Source organism: Buteo buteo, chromosome 1 (assembly GCF_964188355.1).
Source record: "Buteo buteo chromosome 1, bButBut1.hap1.1, whole genome shotgun sequence".
Classification (NCBI taxonomy): domain Eukaryota; kingdom Metazoa; phylum Chordata; class Aves; order Accipitriformes; family Accipitridae; genus Buteo; species Buteo buteo.
In genome coordinates this window covers 71,041,771-71,061,535 of record NC_134171.1, presented here as the reverse complement: position 1 = coordinate 71,061,535, position 19,765 = coordinate 71,041,771, and the positions used below count along the sequence as shown (strand labels likewise).

The following is a 19,765-nucleotide window of genomic DNA, read 5'->3' as shown; positions in this document are numbered from 1 at the left end:
GACAGGCTGGTATTGTCTTATAAAATTGCTTGTAGATATATCTTCTGCGATGTTTTCAACATTCTTGCACTTCGTAATTCAATTTTCATAAAAATATTTCTACCTTAACCTTCAAACTACAGTGGGAGACATTGCTCTTTCAGAACACAAAAATAGATTCTCAAAGCTGATGTTTTTCAGTACTTAGGAAGTATCTGACAAGAAGACAATTCCCACAGACATGGGCTAGATCTTCACCAGTATTTTATTTAAAATAGGCAAAAGGTGCATATGTTTTGGGGAGTTTTGGTTCCACCACCACCACCCCCCCAACTGGAACAGTTCATGAGGACAAAGCTATTCATTATTTTTGTATTTACAAAAAGAGGTAGCCACAAACCTCAGGTAAAATTCCACTTTACCTGCACTATGTTGTTTTGATGAACTAGATCAGACAGAGGAGAAAAAAAAATAGATCACTGCTTCAGGCAAAATGCCCAAGCATGTCATTCTATTGTAACATACCAAAATTGATTACTAAGGTAATTTTAGTGCACTGAAAATGAATAACCGTAATTTTTCTTTTGAAAAAGAGTACAGTTTTTCTGTGTTCTCTTGTTGATATAGATCTTCATAAATATTCATAGATAACTCTAGGACACCTCATTAGCAAGCTGTTCAACAAGTTGAGCAAGTGCTGAATTTGGTATTTTAAATAATTGTTATAAATGGAATTATACTTCCTATAGTAACATGGAAACAACTGTAGCATGTTTTTTAGTGGAACATCAGATTTATTTAAATGTGATAGGCAACAAATGCTACCACCTGGAAGAAGACTGCAAGGTTTGTCTGTACTAGAAAAGTAGGTGACTCCAGAAGGGTTAGCTTCCCTTTGTCCCCACTGTTCAGGTAAGAAGTGACTTGTTCCCAGGAGCTCCGGAGGCTCTCCTTTATTTGCTTAATCTGGGACTCATCACCTTGTTTCCAAGATCAGCATCAGTAATTCCTCCAATTTGCACCCATGACCACAGGTAACAGACAAGAAAGCTGTATCTGCAACTGGCAACTGAACGACCTGTGGTAACGGAAACAGAGGAATTTTTCTCCTACATGTGCAAAAAAGTAAATAAAGTTTTTACCTTCCTTGTAACATCATATTACCAAGAACAGTAAGCATAGAGGGTTACTTTGGTAGTCTAATGCATCTTTGATGACACAGCCTGCTGTGGGCATGATATACTCAGAAGCATCCCAAACATTTAGAGAGCCACAAGACCCATTCTCGGGAGTAAAGTTTCAGAGAACAAGCTAGTAGACCACAAACAATAGCCATGTGCTAGCCCAGAACATAAATATCAAGAAATTGGGTGACCAACCTCCAGGCTGGGGGGTGGGAAGAAAAGAAAATAAGACTGATACCGTCACATCTGCACAAATCAAGGCTCTTCAGCCTTTATGAAACACAGTCCCAAACTGGGCAAAGGGATTTCAGTTTCCCCATGATCATGATTGGAAGTGAGAGCATTGGACACCAGATCAGACATTTTATTTCTGGAATACTTTTTGTATTGGTCTAAAATAAACTGCCATTTAATCTTGCCTCGGTGTCTGTATTCCTTTCACCCTGTGAGTCAGTCAGTCACTTCTCACAGTACATTTTTGTCAGGGACCTGCTCTGTCAGGTTCCCACATATCTTTAGATCAGTCTTCAGCTGCAAATTGTAGGACAACCCCTATTCACATTAATATGGGCATCCACAATCATTTTTTGGAATAAACTGTTGTTTAACATGTTTTTTCTTTTGTGCAAGGTTACCACAGTTTGCCATTCAATTAAGAATGCCAATCAAAACAAAACAAACAAACAAATTATGTGTGAATGCCGAACCAAAAAGATCTGAACTGAGACATGGTATCTGAATTTACACTTGGAGTTCAAGCAACAACTAAGATTGTGAGCTGCCAAGGAGAATTTACACAAGGTTTCCATTGCTGCAGTCTATGAGTGATAGAAGTTAAAGCTGAATTTTCAAAAGACTACATAAACATAGAGGGACACTACTTACTGTGTCCCTCAAACAGCCATATACACACATCCAGTATGTCTCCAAGCATAGGTTTACTGGGACATCTACATTTTCTGCTGTTAAATCTTTCACATTATCTTCAAAATACTGATATTACAGGTATCAATGGTACCTAACATTTTCTTCTGTGAAAAGCATTCTAGTAGTAGCAGAAAAGCAAAGAAAGGGAAGTGTTATTTCGTCGCTAAACACTCCTACTGTTTTATAGTACTTTTGTATCTTCTGCTTAAAAGGAGACATTACCAGAAGTTGGGATTTTGTGCGATATTCTTTCCTCAAACAAATTCAGCATGTCATGACGTGTATCTTAAGCATGTACAGTCTTCCTAATTTACCACCAGATTGATTACTGATCAATTTTAGTGCAAAGTACTACATATATTTACATGTATATTTTGACAGCCTGAGTACATTTAATAATCCCAGCATGTGGATAGCTTTGCTTTTTCCAATATGCAGCTCCAAAGAAGCTATGGTGACCAGGCTTTTCATTTTTGTCAGAGAAAGAAAATCCAATTTATAAAAACTTAAAGCTTTCACGGTGTTACATCAAACTGCTTTCTAATTTCACTTGCAAATATATAACAAAGCAGTTCAACAACTACATGCACAACCTTTATAGGCTGGGTCCTCTAACCTCTCTTGCTTTTTATGCTTTAGTAGGGAAATCTATCTCTAGACTATCACATCCTGATGGTACAGAAACTGATTTCAAGGTTTCTTGTAAATGTTATTTTCTCCACCTTGATCAGAATATTTGTATAATCAGACACTGCTAAAGAAAAACTTTGAAAGCACTCGAAGGTATACTAACAAAGGATGTACTTTGCTCACAAACAGCCATCCTAACTCCCATTCTCACTGAAGCACCCTTGCAGTGCTTGAATACATTAAGATGTGTTTGAGCTTTATGAAGCTCATACATCATACCGTCTTTAAAAAGAGTGACATCACGGCAACTGGATCTCTATATATCACTTCACACACACAGACACTTTCTGTAAGGGACAGGCAATAAACTAACAGTACGTGCAATTTAACATCAGTAATTTGCTCTAGAGATCATGTACAGTTTAACTTATTTTATTTTAAAAAAACAACATACACATACCAGATCATCCTATGTAAATGATAAATGGCCATCATACAGCTATAATATATTAAAATGACATCTCACCTATTGTTGTTTTATCAGTTGATAGCTTTTGTGCTACGGTTTTAAAATATATATCTCAAATAACATTTTCAAAAATACATGTGGTTTTCCTAACCAATAAATAACTACAAACACAAGCCAGCTCACCAAGATTAAACTGTAGGCTGAATTTACAGTATGCCAGCTATCTTACAGTAACTGCCCAAACATACTCTCTTACTCAAACAATGTAAACTCAAGACAATATTAGATCATGAAAAATAAGGGACCTCATACTTAACAGGAGTACATACAGTAAAAATATGCTTGTCTATGAACTGAGCCATAAGTGTGGCAGCTTCTACTGGGTTTGTTAAGAATTCCAAATGTCTTAAGGTTTCTTCATATTTTACACTGCCATCTAGTGTAGGCTATACTCATACATTCCAAGCTTCCAACTATCAGCACCTGAGGTACCCAAAACCAAAAAAACTTCCATAAGAATAGCAGCCACCACTTCTGTTCGTATTACTTGGAAGCTATCAATTCCTAGAAGGAAAAGACTACACTAGCCAGCTGAAACAAAATACCAAAACTTAAAGCTATCTGACAGCAACAGTAGGAAAGCCAAAAAAAAAAAAATCCTAGATACAACAATTAAGAATGTTATACATATATTTTTAACTCAGTAGCTAAACAATCATCAGATATGATTCATTTGGAAAAATGTTTAATGTAGATTCACCAAGTGAAAACTTGATTAATGCAGGCTAAGCATCTGCTTGTATAGAAACTACAGGTCAAATTAAACTATTCCTCAATAGCAGGTCTGAACTGAGAATGCTTATTTCAATGTTTGGGGTTTTTTTTAACCCAGTGTTTCTTCATCAATTACATACTCTTATCTTTATTCCAAGGTATAATCACAGGATCACCACCTGATAAGCCTGATCACACTGCTCCTGTGGAAGGAGCTGTTGTGCAGGTCTCCAGGAAAGTTTGCTTTATGATCAACTTCGCCCACAGAGGTAACATTGTCATCTTTATCATTTCCAGCTAACACAGTGAGGCTACGCCACATGGCCTTTCCACAAAAGCCATGCGAATTGTGTGTTACAACAGACAGCAACGCAGAAATTCCAGATATAGTGTAGCTCTATAGCTGCCTTTTGGAGTGGGGGAACAAACAAACAAACAAGAAAACCAATGCCACACACTTACTTGGCTAAAGCAAAAAAGCGCTTCTCATATACACTCCAACTTTTAGATTATTAATTTGAAAAAATAAAGATCTTCTCATCAACTTAAAGTATATTTTTAAAACTATAAAAATAGCAGACTGACGTTATTCTGAACGTCAAATGCAGTATCTCCTACTCTGTGTACCAAATTCTGTTCTCATTTACAGTATAAACTGGAATAACCCATTAAAGAGATTTATTCCAAAATTATGTCACTATAGCAGTGAAAGTAATTTCATCCTATAAAACTCAGTTCTACTAATACCTGTTTTCTTTAGCCATTTATACATACACAAAGCAAACAAAATCCAGGCAGAGCAGTGATGTTACTGCTGTAATAGAAACACTGTACAATACCAAAGTGTTGATGCATTCTGCTTAATGCTCCGTTTGCACAGCAGTAAATACACAAGATACCAAGTCCCATTTAGCACCTAGACTTTTATACCCATTTTCATGTGTTTGAGCCATTTTTGTAACAGAAATGTGCACCCTAGGTTCAGTGCATCTTACTAGCATTGCTATAATATGCTAAGATCATGGTTTATAAATAAACAAACAATACAAAAACCTGATGGTACATGAAAAACTGTCAAAATACAATAAGAGCTTATTTCCCACAAGACTTTCTCCGTCTTAATTGTGCATTACACATCCACCTCTTACAATTACAATAGAAAAGGAGTCTTTTTAGTGCCTCATATTAAAAGATCTCACTCTATTTGCCAAATTGGTGTTTTTGCAGCAAGCAAGGAAGTCCTATTGACAAGCGTACAGCTAACAGAATTAAAGAAATTGATACAAATGAAAGTGTTTTAGTTACGTATATATGGTAAGTTTAAGAGAAAATGCTCCTCAGACAGACTTAGCCCAGGTTGACTTTACTACTGTACTCAGGGTAAGTTTTCACAGAGGTCACAGCATAGGGTAAAATTTCACAGAAATAGGATACACAATGAAAGGAAAAACACCCACAAAAAAAAACAAAGATGGATTTGATTTTTAATGCCATGGCACATAGTTAACAAAGCACAAACTCAGCCTGTCAAAGAAATGAACTTGATAAAAAGCATCACATTTAACAACTCTGACACCATACTATGTCAAGTAAGCACCTTTAGCTTGTGTTGACTTCCGTATTTTCACTAAATAGAGCTTTCTTCAACATTAAAAACAATCTAAAGGAACCTACAGGGCAAATTCACTGACAAACAGGAAGAAGCAGCTTAGTTTGTCAAGCTGAGGCAAAAAGCCTATTAGCATCCTAACCTATGAAAAGCAGTATTAAACCTCCTGTACAGCTACAGAGTTGAAACTACTGTAAACAGAAGAACTGTCCTGCTCAGTCTCTTCTGGGTTCAGAAGGGTGGTAAGATCTACAGAACCTGGATCTAAAACACCTTAGAAGCAGAAATAATTCTACATTTTTAAATAGTCCCGCTAAAGATACTGACATCAAACAATTTAAAACCCATTGCTGAAACACGTAAGCAAACTTTATAATAAACTTGAAAAACCTATAGAGTAAGCGAATACAATTTGTTCTATTCATTCCCTCTTAAAAGACTAATATATGTACCATGTACAGCATAAGATGTCCACTTCCTTTTCAGTACGTTATCTCAGCATACCTTGCCAAAAAGGTACACAAGACTTGGAAGACAGACAATGTATCCTGTCTCCTGGCAGCAATTTTCATAGTAGAATGAATTGTATACAATCTGATTTGCTGTTTCAAATTCTGCCCATCTTTAGTTAACTTATGATGACAGAAGAAATGGGGAAAAAAAGCTCTTCCCTGAAATGATCTGCTACTGACCTGGACAAATTAACTGAACTTACCTTTGCAGATTATGGGGAAAATAAACTAAAGAATCCTCCATCATTAATTTATTTTTTTCCTCTTCTTAATATTCAGCTGGCAAGCAGTTAATACAGTCTTCCAAACAGCAGGAAACTGAAATTCACAAACCTCAACTCCTTTTTAGAATTGCCAGCATGGATTTTGTATCCAGACGAGCAAGTCTTTTTAATTAAAATCCTCTATCACTATGAAGACATCTACGAGCTAAAGTCCAGCACCCCACTCAAACCTTGCACAGTCCAGCTGGCCTTTCAAGGTTTGCCTCAGGTTTTCTGTAACAGATCAACTATTCATGACAGGAGAGCCTGATAAGCTAAGTGACCAGATTCTTATCTGGCAGAGTTAAAGAAGAATTAAGCATTCCTTAAAAAAAAAAAAAAAAAAAAATTCTTAAGGGCTACTCCTAAAGAACAAGATGGAGAATCTGGGACAAAACTGTAGCAAGATTGCCAGGTTCGCCAGCAAAATCAGGAAGCATGGGGAGGGCTCCTAAACCCAGGGTAAGTAGTAGTCAAGACCAAAGGCTTGGTAAGGCCAGGACTGTCAAGCCTCCCCAAATAACATTTCAGCCTTCCATTCACCTGGTGTTTTGACAGGTGAAGTTAAATTCCCAAGTTACTTTAAAAAGCCAAGGAAAAGTATTTCATAGAATTTGATTTATATCAGTCAAGATTACTTTGGAAGAAGGAAGGTTTCCTTGAAAGTGTGACAAATAATATTCACCGTTCATCAACGGTAACAATATAATGTAATACAAAAGATTTAATAAGCAAAACAAAACTAGCCCTTCCTAAAGATTTCCATCCATCAGAGCATTTGGCATAAGGAAAGGTTATGAAAATATAAATTAGGGAAAGAAACGTAGCTAACTGCCCAACTGTTTAAGAATGCTAGTTCAAGTTATCATAAATTTTGAAGAAACGTTAGTGTTGGGAGTAATTTTCCGCCTTTCAGTTTGCCTCTCTTAGCAAACTATCTTACTTTCTCCTGTAAATCTGTTACATAAATCCAAGAAGTATTGTTTTCATATTTCTCTGCAGAGGTCATATGCTAAAAATATGTATCTGTAACAAGCTAAATAATTCAGCAGACATATCAATCCCACTACTTTTTCCTCAAAACTCATAGTGAATTTAAGCCGAGGCCTATTCGAACAATTACTTCACCTGCAGACTGTCTCGCAGCCTCCACTTCTTACTGTCAACTAGCAGCGCTGTCCTCCACAGGCTGACTTCAATGCTCCAGGGCTCCAGGCAGATCTTCTACTCCTGTTTTTTTTTTTGTTGGGTTTTTTTTTTTGGTTGGTTTGGGGTGGGGGGGGGCTGGGGGGAGGTGGTGATGGCCTTCTTGCAGTACAGCAGACTTCCAGATGCCAAGCACAGTATTAATCATGCATTTTGATTCACAAAACCTTCACCTAATGTTGTGAAATCTTCAGGTCAGATCAGAAGATAAAGAGATGGTCATAAAGGAGGATCTGTTAGGAGGCACCTGAATATACCTGCTCAAACTAATATACCTTAGCCTGAGGAAGACAGAATTCTTTGATCAAAAAGAACTAAGGCAGCCTCCCGGATAAGCCTCTCCAGAGAAACCAGAGCAAAAGAGAGATCAGCAGCACTTGCAAGGTTTGAGGAACCCATGGAGAACTGGAACTTGAAGCTTTAGGTAGTCCAAGAGAGCCAGTAAAAGAAAAGCTTTCTTTTAAAGAAAGATTTAATCTTATCTTAAGCACTGCAGAAACTCTCTCAGAAAGCAGAAGAAAAAAAGCAAAAATAGGACTCTGAAGTAGTAACACTGCCACATGCTCCCACTAATGTCATCAGAGCTGTAAAAATCTCACAGGACTAATTTCTGCTCATATTAATCTTGTGACTTGTATCTTAATTTTAGTGGAATTATCAGAATGTGTGAAGTAAACAGCATTCAGTCCTGCATGGATAGTTACAGTAACGAGGACTTACATGCACAAACCCCATCCAATACACAGGTTCACAGGACAAAAAAAGAAGGAAAAAAAAAAAAACAACAAAACAACTAAGATACCGCAGGGCTTTCAAGCTGGTTCAAATTTAATCAGGTAAAATAAAAATAACATTGGGAAAAAAAAAAACAAATTACTGGAACACTGCCTTTTTAAAGGCTACTATCAAACTTGTAAATACTTACCCAAATATAGGAAGTTTTGTTAGTAACCAATCATTTACATAAACTCTTGCTTTGATACAGACTGAGAAACAGACATTTTCCCCCATCGTTCTTGCTATGTAGACATCATTTAAATATAGAGGGTGCCCATAAACCAGGGAAGACTGAAAATTAGTCTCGCTTTTGAGATTCAAAGCCAGATTTAAATGGCATACACATGGCCTGATTTTAGTATATCTATTTTAACACATCATTAATGGGTAAATAAACAAGTAAATTTCTTCTGACGAGGAAGAGAAATGGAAACATAATTACGCATCAGATGAAAACATAGCTCCACGAAGACTTCATCCTATAATTTTTATTTCAGATAAGGCACCGGGTTAGCTTTGGGGACCAGGCTAGCAGACAGCACAAGCTCTGCCCTCCACGCTTCAAAATCCGTATGTCATTTGGGGGAAAAGAAAATAGAGCTCCGCTTGATCACGGTCCAGAAATGAAATATCATCCCCCATCCCCCGCTTCTCTGGCCGACACGATTTCAAGTTACAACTCCGCTCAACTTATCTATATGTAATACCTTTCTTGCGGTTTCCATCACATTTCAGCAGACGCTGTTCTTTGCGAGATGGGGACGGCTGTCCTAGAGCTCAATTACTCTACCAAATTAACCCCTTCGCGGCGCCTACGGAGCCTGCCACCCGCTAGTCGTCAGCCAAGTACCCCCAACTTTCGAACGTGACAGAAAACCGCTGCAAATCAGCTCCTCCAGCTTCCCCCCCCCCCCGCCACACACACACACACACCGCCCCTTCAGAGGAGCCAGGGCTGCAGCTGCGCGGGGGGGCGGCCAGCCGCCGCGCCGCGGCCGAGGCGGCACCGAGGCTCCCCGGCGGGCAACGCCGCCGACCCCGACGGGAGAAAGTAGGAGAAATCCCCAGCGGCTCTTAGCTGGAAGTTGCCTCGGGTCCCTCCGCCATCCACGGAGAGCGGCGGCGGGGTCCCTGGGGCGGCCGGGCCGCCTCCCTTTTCCCTCAGCCCCGGGCCCTGAGGGGGCGCGCGGCGGCCGCCCCTCAGCGGACCTCCCGGCCGGATCGCCGGGCTGCGGCGGCCCCCGACGAGAGCGCCTTCGCCTCCCGCCAGGGCTGCGCACGCCTTGCGGGCTGCAACCTTAAGAAACTTGATAAGGGAATAAAAGGGAGGGACTTCGCCGGAACCGATTCCCCGCTTTTAATCTCGCCCGACGCGCCGGAGCCGGCGGGGAAACAAGGAAACAAAACCCTCGCCAGCGGAATGAGCCCCCCCCTCACCCCCGCGCCCCGCCCGCCCCGAGCGGCGGTTACCTGCCTGGCAGCGGGGCGACCAACCGCCCGGCGGGGCGACCGGCGCGGCACTTTCCTCCGCTGCGTGCGTGTGCGGTGGGGTGGCTGGGCGAGCCTTGCTATTTATAGTCCGGAGCCTCCAGCAGCGCGACGGCGAGAGGAAATGAAGGGCTGAAGCGCGCCGGGCAGCCACAGCCGAGCCTGCCCGCCCGCCGCCCCAGGGAGGGCGAGTTGCGGCTGGCGCTCGCCGCGGGCACCGGCGCTCCTGCCCGCCCCCCCCGGCGCCGCCCTCGGACGAGTCTCCTCCCAATGTCACCGCAGCCCGGCGGCGGCTCCCCGGCTCGGCGGCGGCCCGGCAGGTAGCGCCCCTGAGCCCGCGGCGAGGCGGGGTGGCGAGGAGCTGCGAGCTGCCTCCTCCGCCTCTCTCTGGCAGCCCTGCGGCCGGCAGGCAGCTCGGCTCGGCTCGGCTCGGCTCGGCTCAGCCGCGCAGAGGTGACCCGCTACTGCTGCTGCTGGAGGAGGCGAGACCGACACTGGGGTGTGGGAGGGAGAAGCCGCCGCTTGCCATTCACCTCCTGCCGCCCAGAGGGAGCCCGGCCTCCGCGGCCGCCTCTGCCGAGTGCCGGGGGCTGAGAGGCGGTGGCTGGAACCCGCCCGGCCCGAGGGGACGGTCGGATGAGGCGGGAGAGGGGTGTCCCTCCCGGGGGGGCCGGCGCTGAGCCCGGGCTGACAGGCTTCTGACCGGCACCTCCTCCCCCGAGCTGGAAAACCCTGGGCACGGTCACTCAGGGGAACGCAGCATGACCGGGGGGGGGGGAACGTTTTTAGTCACTGAGCTGGAAATAGGGGCTCCCTAGGAGGCGAGCGATCGGCTTCTCGGCGCCGCCGGGCTGGCTTCTTTCGAGCTTGGAAAGTTCGGGAGTGGGCGATGAGGGAAGCCCCTTCCTGTCAGCGAGGGGGGTGGGAGGGCTTCACCTAGCCTCCGGCCGGCGTCGCAGCTCTAGAAAGTGCCGATGGCCTCCAAAAACCGGGCCTTCGATCCGCCGGGAGCCCGCAGCCCCCTCGTTCCAGCTCCGTGGGAGCACCCGGGGACCAGGCGGCGGTGAGGCGAGGTGCGGGGACACTTTCTGTGCTCTGCTGCTTGTCAGTAAATGACCTTGCATCGAAGCTATGCCGCCGGGCTTTGCCTGGTCAATCCGGCTTCCTCACGAAAAAAAGCCACCTCAGGAGGCCCTGATGGCGGAGCTGACCCCTTCAGCCCACGCGAAGCTCAGCTAGGAAACGCCGCATCTCTGGAACGTTGTCTGAAAATTGGTTTAGTGTGTAAGGCAGCAGAGGAATTAAGAAAAGTAATTTCTAATGCATCTTACTCGCTTGATAATAATCTTCATATCATGCGGGTTTTTTATTTCTCTTGTAGTTAAATAAATTCCGGTATTTCAAACTTCAGTTAATCCTATTGAGACTACTTGTGCGATATAGCAGGACACCGCCTGGGATTTGAGCTACGTAAGCAACTCCTACACCATCACGCACAAAACAACTGAAGTTAATACAGATTAGATAGCTAGTTTAGCCTACTCAATAGCATTTGTTACAGGGTTGGATTTTAGCGTTTCTGATGTTGTAATAGCTGCAGTCATCTGCAAGGTAGCAGGACAAAGCCTGACAGTGATCTGTGCAAAGCAAGACTGATTTAGCCTCAAGAGCTTGAGGTGAAAATGAAGTTATACAGAGAGACAAAGTTGGGAGCAGAGGGGAGCTAACCGCATACTTGCGTTATAAGTTACGTAAAAATTGAAAGGAAAACCCTGAGAAGGCACAAGAGAGAGAGGTTTGGCCTTGTCCAAACACTTGAACATAAGAAGCAATACACAAAAACCTAGCTTGATGGAACTACCCATTTAGGTAAAGCTACTCATGCATAAATGTTTGCAGAATCAGGCTCGTATTGAACGAATCACTGTAACAAAGTGAAACTGCCTTTTACATTCAGAGATTAATCTCTCGAGTACCTCTCACAAACAATATTTTGCTTCTCACAACAAGAATTTCTTCATAGTCTTCCTTCTTGTTCAATTTTTAATGTTCCATAGCATAACACATAGCAGAAAACATCCTGCCAGCATGGGCATCGGTACCAGCAGATTCATAGTGCCCCCAATGAAAATCCAGCTTGTGAACACAGAACTCGCAAAACTTAGCTACGTGTAATTCAGTAGCATAGGGTGTTTCTGTCTCTGTGCTCCCTAAGGAACTGACTACTACTCAGGTTTAGTCTGCCGTTGACTTTTCAAATGAAAGCAATCCCAAGCTCGTAGATGTGTTCAGAACTGAGGACAAAGTCTGTAAAATTGATGTCCTGTTAGATTTGGAAGGAATTGCTGTGAGAGTGCCTGCTTACTTATTTCAATAATGAAACCTTAAACAGATACAGAACTGAAGATACAAGGAGCAGTTATCAAAAGAATGGTCTTGAAGTACACTTTTTCTTGGGCAAGGCTTTGTTGTACAGCCAGCCAATCATACTCCAGACCACAGGAAGGAAAAAGGCTGATTTTTAGATTACTCTTCTGTTAAGATGCAAGATGTTACCGGAGGATGCCCTTTCAGAAACCTACCATATGTCAGCATGGAAAAAAGATAAGATAATCAGAGTTTTATCCCCCTCTGAAATGTTTTAAAATGGATATATAGTCTAAAGCTCTCTTTCACCATACAGTCAAAATTTTCAGAGCTTGAAATTACACTTAAGTGTAAAAAATGTCATCTGATGTTCAAAAGTACTGAGCTCAAAATGATTTCAAATGTGTTTCAATGCTCCCTACCTCTGAAAATCACATTTCCTTAAGTGCCTAGATACGGATTTAGTGTGTCTAACTGCATCCACTCAGGCTTGAAAATTTTAGCCTACATATACCTGTGCTTCATAATAAATGTATCAGAAAGCTTCAGACAAGCTATAAAAACATTCTCAAAAAAGCAATGCAGACTTCAGCCATTAGAAGATGAGACACCAACCTGACAAAGTACTTGGCTGTATAATTCAACTCATTCTGGTATATGGAAAGTAGCATCTGAAGCCCAGTCTGTAACACAACTGTAGTAGCGGTAGAAAAATTAAAATGAAACACGTATTGGGGCAGGTTTTTCCTATTACTTACTTACTGGTGTTTCCCAACATCTTCCAAATCAACATGCTGCTTACTTTAAAATCTCCCTTCCTGCTATCTCCCCAAGTCCTATGTATGACCTCCTATATTCTACCTTATAAAGTATATATAAGCTTCCTGATCTGATACTATTCTGTTTGACTGTCAAGTCAAATCAAGAGTCACTTACTTAGTGAAAAAGGTGAGGATAAGAAGGTGAGGGAGGGAGCAAACAAGAAATTAAACTGTAACAGACTTAAGACTTCCCAAGGGAACAGTGTGTGGAGCTATTGGAGAATATCCCTGCTCCACTAGCCACATCCAACCTGGTTAGCTAGGTTTACTATTTCCAGGCCAAGGCCTGGGATCAAAGAGAACCCTAAATCATTAAAAAACTTCAGGATGAGAAAAAGAAGTAGGATTTAATGGCCTGTCAGCAGCTGGAGTAGAGCCTCTCTGCTGGAGAATCTCTAGCAAGCAATCTGATTCTCTCAGCACACAGGGGGAAATAACAGGTTTGATAGGAATTTACTAAACTTTCAAGGAAAGACAAAGGTCTGAACAAAAGGAAATGCAAATCTTTATTATTATAGGCCTTTGCTCAGAGTACATTTCGACGGATAGAAATGGTTTGTTTTCAAGAAGCTCTTTTTGTGTTATCTTCTATCAGCATTCTGTATAACAGTTTACCAAGGGAAAGGAGTTAATGTACACCAAACCCAACTGGGTCTGTCACGCTTACCTTGTTAGAAAGCAGGGCTGTGTCAGCCAGAGTAGTTCAATTTAGGCTCAGAATCAAAGGGAAACTGAAGAGGATCTAAAGCATTCTGTATTCCTGAGCACTGAAATGTCATTGAAGGCACAGCTGGGGTAAAAATCCAAGGCTGCTTGTTCTCCGGACAGTTATGCATAATTGCATTGCTTCTTCATACTAACCACAATACAGCAAAGAATATTGACTTTACACCTGCTTTTTAACTGCAAAGAACTAGGGAATCAAAAATTAAATCCTAGTGAAAACATAAGCCCATCTAGTATCAGTGGCTGATAGCTCCCAACCCTCGAAGCCACTGTCCTCCTTACGGTGGAACCAACAACCCTGCTTGAAACCAAAGGATGCTGCTGGCACTGAACCAAAACCTAAAGCACCAAACGAAAATCAGCAAAAACACATCCTAAGCAGGACTGAACTTGAGTGGTACAGCTTCCTGCGTAACAGTGTCACTGCAGATTACTGCACAAAATAGAAGTCTGTGAACTATGTCAGGCTCTTAACAAACAGAATCAGTGACCGTGAACTAGTTTGGCTCTCGGTGCCTTGCACCTTGTTGCTTACACTGATGATGAATGTGTCCAAAAAGTCACCCTGCTAATCTAATCGTGATTTATACCCAATATACATATTACAATGCAGCTACAGGATGATTGCAAGAGAAGCAAGAAGATGGTGAGCTAGGTTCTGCAAGGGAACTGAAAACCACGAGTTACTGAACAAATCAAGGTCTTGACTTAACAGGTTGTTCTGTGTGGGGCAATCGATTGTGCCAGTGGCTCCAGCGAGGCCTGTGCAGGCCACTGCCAACATAAAACAACTTGCAGGATCAACACTCACCAGAGGAAGAGCTGTATAACTAATATAATGGAGGTGAAACTGAAATTGAGACAAATATCTTACTACCAAACACCGAAGAAAGCAATGTCAAAGGAAAACACTTCCTCAGTTATCTGAAATGATCGCAGACTTTTCATCAAAAGGCAATGAGGAAAAACAATACAGAATCACTGGAGAAAACGACTGCAGAGATAGTATCATACCGTGTACCAAATGAGAGATGGTTGGTAGTGCAAATAATAAAAAACGCCAAACCAAATTGAAGTCTTGTGCTGAGTAGATTGCACCTCTTGCTGAAAGACAGATAGATTTGCTTCCTTTACACTTTGGCAATATTTATTGTGTTTGCTGTAGGAGTAGGGAATGATTATAACAAAGTGTCCCAACTCAAATGTTTTTCTGTGTATTGGATACATCATGCAAATATTTATCATCAACACCAATCCGAACAGTAATTTCACTTCTTGCCCCACTGTCAGGAAAAAGTCAGTCTTTGAAAACCCAGACAAAACACTATTGCACTATTATTGTTCTCTTTTTCAAGAGCAGTTTCTCTGAGTTTTGTCATTTGTTGCTGTGCAAAGTTTTGTATAAAGCCAAGAAACAGCAAGCAGCATTCCAAAGGACAGCAAAAGTGATGTTATCACTAGTATAACCTTGGAAATATCGTATTCATGCAACACAAAATGCTGAAAAACATAAGCCTACTCTACTGTTAAAAACATGATAATGGAGTGACTTTATTGTAATAGCCTCTATGTCAGGTAGCCTCTATGAAAGCTTGCATAACCGCTGGATCACGTGCTCTGGCCACTTTGACAATAATGCAGTTGTGTGCCCAGGCCTAATCTGGTCATATTTGCCAGGCAAGCAAGACATATGCAGACCTTGTATTAAAGACTGTGGGGGCTGCAGCCTTACAAAAAAAAAAAAAAAAAGGAGAGTTTTAATTTTATTTTCTGCTCACTTTGCACCAACATAAATGACTATACAGCATTCAAGGCTTTAAAGAATCAAGATCAGTGATTAAATTATTTGTCCAGTTCCACTAGTACAAACTCTGTAGAGTTTAGAGGTCTTTTTACTGACCTACACACAGGGCAGAAGCCATAGTTTTTATTAGACCTACTAGTATTGTATGCCATCTTTCAGGCCAAACGCCCTGTTACTGGATGTTGGACACTTAACCTCTGCCAAAAAATCACACTGCTCTATTTTATCTCAGAAGGCAAAAATACTTCAGTATCTTTCGGCAATACTTGTGTGGGACAGAAGGTGAAAGGCCAAGCCAGCAGTTAGTTTACTGTCTAAAACAATAAAGTCATCAGACAAGCTGAAATGGAAGCAATACATGATTCCCTACTTGCTGACAAAATTTTGCCATTGCTTTTTTCACATTCCCTACATAGGCTGAATTTCAAGGAAGGTTTGTACGATGCCAGAACAGACCTGTTTTAAAGCATTGTGTTGATGTCCGCCAGGAAAAAAAAAATAGCTGTCAAGAAATTTCTAAAAAAACCCCAAAACCTCAAAAACTAAAACTCAACCCCATTTCTACAGCTTTAAGAGCACTTTCGTGGCACTTTTTCTTCCCCCACAACCATCCCCGCAAACTAGAATTCAGACTTCCAGTTTCATTCTCAGAAGTTAGAACTGTAACCATTCCCTACTTACAAAAAGAATATTATCAATTTTCTCCCCTTAAAACTCTGCCAAAAACTCAAGAGAATCTGTTTTTGTCCTAAATTTAATCCCATGTTCCCATTGCCTCACCATTCAGAGGCAAAACCATCCTCTGGCATAGCAATGCCTACAAAAAGAGTGTCCCTGCCAATGGCCAGCTGTTCCCAATTCTCTCATTTTCCAAAAGGACGAATTGGCAGAAAGCAGCTGAGTTCACATTTGCATTGCCCTCCACTGGTGTAGTTCTTTATATCGTATTATATTGAAGACAACTTTCTCTCGAGCTATGATAGCTTTTTTTTTTTTTTACTTTGGTTGGTGAAAATTAAAAGGTTTGATGCTATAGCAAACCAAGCCCTTAGAGCTTTCTAGTGCTTTTGGTGGAGTGGTTCGCACAGTAGTTCACACCCTCCTTTGAAATAGATTTTGGCTCCATTTGTGGCAGCTGGTTGAAGAAAAGCAACATCTCAGAAACTGAAAACTCACAAATGCCTGCCAGATTGAAGTAGCAAGATGGTAGGATACCTTATCATTTGTAGCTTGATGAAATGATTATGTGAACGCCATTCTCATTTAATATGTATTTCCCTTTACAGCTGCACACATATATCCTCTGATGCTTACCCTGCAAATTCACAGCAAGAAGCGTCAAACAAGATACCACACTTGTCTGAAGAAAACTAAACACCTGAAAACTAAAGAAAATAATTTAAGCTGAAGCTTTAACAGATACTCTTTTCCAGGTCAAAGTAGGTTTTTAGAGCTTGAAAAGAATATTCAGAAATAAGGTGTGAATCCAAGTAGAAAAATAGTCTTTAGAAGTTGCATTTTCTTCCATTTACTGGCCATTCCCTCTTGCCCTTGAAGGGGGTCCAGGCCTGTGCGACAGGTGGAGCTGATAACTGAGGGAGGGCTTTGTGCAAGTCCATCACTGTTTTGAGCAGCAGATTTCTGAAGCAATTTTTGCCTTTCCCTTAGACCTAGACAATTTTCCCAGGGCATGGTGCATATAAATAAAGCCTGGGACGGTAATTTTCACAGCTCATGGGTGGATTTCTGACACGTATGCTAACAAAACTTTAGAGCTGGGGGCAGACCTGGTGCCCTGTGACATGACACTCCAGCCCTCTCATGTCCCTGCACAGTAACCACTGGGGAACTCGCTCATTTTACTAATGTAAAGCTTCCAGCACACAGTTTTCTCTCACCGTATTTCATCCATGCATCAACGGGAATGTCACTGACAACAAAATTAGGTTAATCACATCAAATACCGACTGGCAAAATCAAAGACTCAGAAGATACAGCCGGTGCTCAAGTGAGGAAGCAAGAAGGTTTGAATAGCATGTAGCATGTATAGCACCTCAAGGGAGGCATCTGAAGAAGGGGCTGCTTCACAGCTCCATATGAAGACCAGAAGCAGCAGAAGCAGGGAGCTCCTGTCTGCCTGCTGCAGAGGTAAGACGCCACCAGCCAGCTAATTGGCAACATCTCGCCTCTTGAAGGGGAAACCTCTTCTTGCTCTTGCTGAGCTCCTGCTGCCATACTTTCCCTCTAATTTAAGAAAGAAAAATACAGTTCTGACACCCCTTGTTTGAAAATTTGCTAGCCCCTGTTCTAATCAGCTAATGCTTTAAATCACAGCCGCCTTGATCTCAGAGAAGTTTTACTTGTAGGATAACTTTCTATCATCATTTTGTATTGGCTTATTCATGTACCTGTAATGTACCCAGGCCTATGTTGGACAATGATTTTCATTCTGTTTCCTACACGTCGGCAGACCACATGCAGACTCTCACCCCTGATCATTTTATACCGGTCACAGCAGGACTTTAAAATGGATATATTTTACTACATAGATGAGCAATCACTTTCAAAACCCTTTGCAGCATTTTCTTACCCACTGTGCTTCAATTCACAATTTGGTGCCATTCAGAAATAGCAGTCTCTTGTCTGTGTATGATGTTGCAGCCTGTCTTGGGGTAAATGCTTAATCTAAAATCATCACCGCTTAATGGTGTATTCTTTTCCCTGTACTGCAATTTAAAACAGTAATGCCAAGAATATTTTGGAGAGCTTGATATATGCCTAGCTGATTATGTCCCTCACTTCCCACCTCCTGATCTTTGATGTACTTTGGATTTTGACCCTGTCTGTCCTGTAGAAACTTGTATGTAACATGAATCAACTAGCTAAGAGCTAATGATGTTCACTGCTTAAAGTGGACTATACGTTCTGCTGGCCGAGGTCTGTTTTGTCCTCTGTGTTTGGAATGAGCATCTGCCTTGCATTGTGAAGTAAATTAAATAAATGGAAATAATTAGTACGTGGTGATTGATGGTGAGGACAGTGGGGTTTAGCTCCAGCTTTGTCACTGACCTGTTGCATAATTTTGAGAGTTTTGCTTGATTTCTATGTACCTGACCCACTTATAAAATAGCTATAATCTCCCTCACTGACCTCACAAGGTACTGTTAGATTTGGGCCCTGGCTGTGACTGGCCTTTCAGCACTTATGTGCCATTCAGGGTGTAAAAAAGAATTTTGCCCTATGTATGTGCCTTATTTTGACCAAGAAAAATTAATTCATTTGGGGGAAGCATCAGGGGAAACTCTTTCCTTTGTGTGCCATAGGGCAGTAGATTGCCTCAAAGAGCCTGGGAGAAAGTGTAATCATATTAAATTGTTGGCCTAAAAAGGGTCATAAAGCCTAGGAAGGAACCGTATTTTCTTTGAGTCTTTCTCAGACTATTGCCTGCTTCACTCTCCATGTCTAGGACAGACTGGCCTTTAATTGATTGAGGCATTTAGCACAAGTTAAAGTCCTCAACCAACAGACTCTACACAAGAGCAAAGTATTATTATTCATTTTAAGAGGAACATACTTAAAATAATTTCAGTCATGTATCAGGTCATATGAGAAGTCAAGCCCATTTTTATCAGGAGTTAATATCTCTCAGCTTCTCTGCTTAGCAGTAGATCAGTTTCAAGAACTATCCCCTGCTCCTTCCTGAGTTTTATCTAGGTCATCCTGATACATGCAAATATTCCACTGAATTTAACCGAGTTACTGTCATGAAGCTTTAGGACCTCTTTCTGCAGCTCAACAGTAAGAATATTTAGCTCTATGCTTTATGTATTTGTCTGCAAACATTCTAATATCTTGCTGCTGTCATGAAAAATAAAGGATTCTGTGTCCTGGAACAGAACCACACAGAGCAGATAGCTATATAGATATAGCACATCTAGTTAGAGAGAATCATTTTTCCTTGTTCATTCTCAAAAATATATGTATTTGGCAGGTATGTAACAGTAACTCCAGAGTGTGTTAATTTGCTTGGTTGACTGCCTACAGATAAATGTCTTCAGAGTAAATACTATTTCAGCTATTTCAGGGTTAATTAACCTATGTGACTGCCACTATTTTTGTAAAGACTACTTAATAATAGGTAACTTACTTCCACATCCAAAGTATAAATCCATTACAATACAATGTTTGCATTCATGCTTTATTTTTTTTTGTCTCTTTTACTAGTTAAC

The 19,765-nt window shown here is 41.6% G+C and overlaps 1 protein-coding gene across 1 annotated transcript in view; it reads right to left on the bottom strand.

The window, feature by feature from the left end:
- Nucleotides 1-10,421, bottom strand: part of INPP4B (inositol polyphosphate-4-phosphatase type II B) — a 381,542-nt gene extending 371,121 nt beyond the window's left edge. The window contains exon 1 of the mRNA XM_075035790.1: nt 9,801-10,421. The gene's annotated coding sequence lies outside the window, so the exon portion shown is untranslated. The remainder of the gene's footprint in view (nt 1-9,800) is intronic.
- Between the last annotated feature and the right edge of the window lie 9,344 nt (nt 10,422-19,765).